The 4962-nt window shown below is 40.5% G+C and overlaps 1 non-coding gene across 1 annotated transcript; it reads left to right on the top strand.

The window, feature by feature from the left end:
• The first annotated feature begins 3612 nt into the window (after positions 1-3612).
• LOC127745232 (small nucleolar RNA R71) lies at positions 3613-3720 on the top strand. Its single transcript, XR_008006429.1, has one exon. It is a non-coding gene; the product is annotated as a small nucleolar RNA R71 (small nucleolar RNA).
• Positions 3721-4962: the final 1242 nt, after the last annotated feature.

Raw genomic sequence — 4962 nt, 5'->3', positions numbered from 1 at the left:
GAAACAAGCTAGACAGATGCTTGAGCACGACTTCCAAAAGATATCGAAGCTCTGAAAAGCACGATCTCACGGAAAGATCGAACTCAAGCAGGGGCACTGTTTATACCCTGGGTCAAGCTGTCCGACCCGGGATGTTTAGCGACAAGCCGACCGACCTCTTCAGGTTAGACTATCCGACCTCTTCTCAAAGAGCTCGGCCAATGCCCGACCTCTTCTCAAAGAGCTTGGCCAAATCGCCAAAGGAGCCCAAAACAGGCCCAAAATGAAGGAACACAGCCCAATCTAAAGGCAGCTAAAGCCCAGAAAGATAAAGGTGGTTCCGCTAAAGATAAGATGACTTCACTCAAAGATAAGATAAGATAAGATAAGATAACTATCTTATCTCCAGAGAGGTCACTCCTCACCATTATAAATACACTAGAGCACCCAGGTATAACTCATACTCTGATTCTACTCAATACCTGTTTAATACCCTTGCTAACTTAAGCATCGGAGTCCCTTGCAGGTACCCCCACCCTTCGGTGACAAGGGATCAGCAGCATTCTCAATTCCACAAGTCGGACACACCAGCTCCGGCCGCCATACACCTGCCGGACACGTCGGCTCCGACCAGCACAGAAGATCTCGTCCAAGATTGACCTACAGTTTCAGGTAACCCTCGGAACACGTTGTAAGATAATTCTTTGGGTTCGAGTTCATACTTTGATCATGGTTCCTAGTGATCCATGCATTGGCATAGAACTCTTGAACTATTAAGATTCCGACTTGTTAAATGTGGTTGGTAAGAACTTCCCAACCTTTTCTTTGGATTTCATGTTGGATCTCCGGATACTCATTTTTCTTGAGCATGAAAGGGACCTTAGGGATCACCTTCTTCTTAGCCACAACTTCATAGAAGTGGTCTTGATGGGCTTTTGAGATGAATCTCTCCATCTCTCATGACTCGGAGGTGGAAGCTTTTGTCTTCCCTTTTCTCTTTCTAGAGGTTTCTCCGGCCTTATGTGCCATCAATGGTTATGGAAAAACAAAAAAAGCTATGCTTTTATCACACCAAACTTAGAATGTTGCTCGCCCTCGAGCAAAGAAAAAAAAAGAATAGAAGAAGAAGAAGAAGATATGGAGGAGAGGGAGAGATGTGTGGGTTTCGGCCAAGGGGGAGAAGAGAGGGTTGTGTTGTGTGAAAATGAAGAAGGATGGAGGGGTTTATATAGTGGAGGGAGAGGGTAGTAGGTTTGGCCATTTAGGGTGGGTTTGGGTGGGAAAGAGATTTTGAATTTGAAGGTAGGTGGGGTTTATGGGGAAGAGTGGATGGATGTGAGTGGTGAAGAGTTGATGGGGAAGAGATATTGAGGTGATTGGTGAAGGGTGTTTGAGGAAGAGTGTTATTGGATTGTGTGAAGAGGAGAGAAGGTGAGTTGAGGTAGGTGGAGATCCTGTGGGGTCCACAAATCCTGAGGTGATCCTGTGGGGTCCCTAGATCCTGAGGTGTCAAGGATGAATCATCCCTGCACCAATTAGGCGTGTAAAATGCTCTCTGCCTGCAATCCTGGCATTTAACGCCAGACTGAAGCTTGTTTCTGGCGTTAAATGCCCAAATGTAGCATGTTTCTAGCGTTTAACGCCAGCCTGATGCTTGTTGCTGGCGTTAAACACCAGCTTTTCTCAGGGTGAAATCCTGGCGTTTAAACGCCAGACTGCTGCTTGTTTCTGGCATTCAATGCCAGATTCATGCTCTATTCTGGCGTTGAACACCAGCCAGATGCTCCTTACTGGCGTTTAAACGCCAGTAGGCTCTTCCTCCAGGGTGTGCTATTTCTTCTGCTGTTTTTGATTCTGTTTTTAATTTTTGCAATTGTTTTGTGACTCCACATGATCATGAACTAATAAAACATAAAAGAACAATAGAAAATATAGATAAATAAAAATTGGGTTGCCTCCCAATAAGCGCTTCTTTAATGTCAATAGCTTGACAGTGAGCTCTCATGGAGCTTCACAGATTATCAGAGTATTGTTGGGACCTCCCAACACCAAATTTAGAGTTTAAATGTGGGAGTTCAACACGAAACTTAGAGTTTGGTTGTGGCCCCCCAACACCAAACTTAGAGTTTGACTGTGGGGCTTTGTTTGACTCTGTATTGAGAGAAGCTTTTCATGCTTCCTCTCCATGTTTACAGAAAGATAACCTTGAGCTTTAAACACAAGGTAGTCCCTATTCAATTAAAGAACTAGTTCACCTCTGTCAACATCAATCATAGCTCCTGCTGTGGCTAGGAAGGGTCTTCCAAGGATGATGCATTCATCCTCCTCCTTTCCAGTGTCTAGGATTATGAAATCACCAGGGATGTAAATGCCTTTAACATTCACTAACACGTCCTCTACCAATCTATAAGCTTGTTTTATTGACTTGTCTGCCATCTCTAATGAGATTCTTGCAGCTTGTACCTCAAAGATCCCTAGCTTCTCTATTACAGAGAGTGGCATAAGATTTATACCTGACCCCAGGTCACACAGAGCCTTCTCAAATGTCATAGTGCCTATGGTACAGGGTATTAAGAATTTACCAGGATCTTGTTTCTTTTGAGGTAGAGTTTTCTGAACCCATGTATCTAGTTCACTAATGAGTAAGGGAGGTTCACCTTTCCAAGTCTCATTACCAAACAACTTGGCCTTCAGCTTCATGATGGCTCTTAGATATTGAGCAACTTGTTCTTCAGTTACATCTTCATCCTCTTCAGAGGAAGAATAGTTCTCAGAGCTCATGAATGGCAAAAGGAGGTTCAATGGAATCTCTATGGTCTCTAGGTGAGCCTCAGATTCATTAGGTTCCTCAGTTTGGAACTCCTTTTTGTTTAGAGGACGTCCCAGGAGGTCTTTCTCACTGGGATTCACGTCCTTCTCCTCCTTTGTGCATTCGGCTATATTGATTATATCAATGGCCATGCACTCTCTTTTTGGATTCTCTTCTATATTGCTTGGGAGAGTACTAGGAGGAGTTCCAGCGATTTTCTTACTCAGATGGCCCACTTGTGCCTCCAAATTTCTAATGGAGGACCTTGTTTCACTCATGAAACTTAAAGTGGCCTTAGACAGATTAGAGACTATGTTTGCTAAGCTAGAGGAGCTCTGCTCAGAATTCTTTGTCTGTTGCTGAGAAGATGATGGAAAAGACTTGTTATTGCTAAGCCTGTTTCTTCCACCATTATTAAAGCCTTGTTGAGGCTTTTGTTGATCCTTCCATGAGAAGTTTGGATGATTTCTCCATGAGGAATTATAGGTGTTTCCATAAGGTTCACCCATGTAATTTACCTCTGCCATTGCAGGGTTCTCAGGATCATAAGCTTCTTCTTCAGAAGATGCCTCTTTNNNNTTCTGAGCCAATATGGCATTCAGAGCATCAATTTCAAGAACTCCTCTCTTATGAGGCGTCCCATTACTCACAGGATTCCTCTCAAAAGTGTACATGAATTGGTTATTTGCAACCATGTCAATGAGTTCTTGAGCTTCTGCAGGCGTTTTCTTGAGGTGAATGGATCCACCTGCAGAATGGTCCAGTGGCATCTTAGAGAACTCAGATAGACCATAATAGAATATATCCAAAATGGTCCACTCTGAAAGCATGTCAGAAGGACACTTTTTGGTCATCTGCTTGTATCTTTCCCAAGCTTCATAGAGGGATTCACCATCTTTTTGCTTGAAGGTCTGAACATCCACTCTAAGCTTGCTCAGCTTTTGAAGAGGAAAGAACTTGGCCAAGAAGGCCGTGACCAGCTTATCCCAAGAGTCCAGGCTATCTTTAGGTTGTGAGTCCAACCATGTTCTAGCTTTGACTCTTACAACAAAAAGGGAAAAGCATGAGCCTGTAGACTTCAAGATCTACTCCATTAGTCTTAACAGTCTCATAGAACTGCAAGAACTCAGTTAAAAACTGGTAGGGATCATCTGATGGAAGTCCATGAAACTTGTAGTTTTGTTGCATTAGAGTAACTAGTTGAGGTTTCAGCTCAAAATTGTTTGCTCCAATGGCAGGGATTGAGATGCTTCTTCCATCAAATTTGGAAGTAGGTGTAGTATAGTCACCAAGCATCCTCCTTGCGCCTCCACCATTGTTATTGGGTTCGGCCATGTCTCTCTCTTTTTCGAGATTCTCTGTAAGGTTTTCTCCAAATTGTTGTGCTTTGGCTTCTCTTAGCTTCTTCTTCAGAGTCCTTTCAGGTTCAGGATCTGCTTCAACAAGAATGTCCTTGTCCTTGCTCCTGCTCATATGAAAAAGAAGAGAGCAGAAAAGAAAGAGGAATCTTCTATGTTACAGTATAGAGATTCCTTTATGTGAGTAGAAGAATAAAAGAGTAGAAGAAGGGAGGGAAAAATTCGAACACAAAGGAGAAGAGAGGGTTTGAATTTTTAGATAAAGAGAAGTATTAGTGGATAAATAAAATAAATAGAAAGAGATAAGAGGGAGAGAATTTTCGAAAATTATTTTTGAAAAATGGATAGTGATTTTCGAAAATTAAAAGAAGAAATAAAATTAAAATTAAAATTTGAAACAATTAGTTAATTAAATGAATTTTGAAAAAGAGGGAAGTTATTTTCGAAAATTAGAGAGAGAAAAGTAGTTAGGTAGTTTTGAAAAAGATAAGAAACAAACAAAAAGACAATTAGTTAGTTGAAAAAGATTTGAAAATCAATTTTGAAAAGATAAGAATTTAGAAAAGATATTTTGAAATCAAATTTTTGAAAAGATATGATTGAAGAGATATTTTGAAAAAGATTTGATTTTTAAAATTAAAATTGATTACTTGACTAACAAGAAATTAAAGATATGATTCTAGAATTTAAAGATTGAACCTTTCTTAACAAGAAAGTAACAAACTTCAAATTTTTGAATCAATCACATTAATTGTTAGTAAAGTTTTCGAAATTTTGAAATAAAGATAAGAAAAAGATTTTGAAAATAAATTTTAA

The sequence above is a fragment of the Arachis duranensis genome, chromosome 2 (assembly GCF_000817695.3).
Source record: "Arachis duranensis cultivar V14167 chromosome 2, aradu.V14167.gnm2.J7QH, whole genome shotgun sequence".
In the NCBI taxonomy this organism is placed as follows: Eukaryota; Viridiplantae; Streptophyta; class Magnoliopsida; order Fabales; family Fabaceae; genus Arachis; species Arachis duranensis.
The sequence above is the reverse complement of the archived record's forward strand: the minus strand, read 5'-3'. Positions and strand labels throughout refer to the sequence as shown.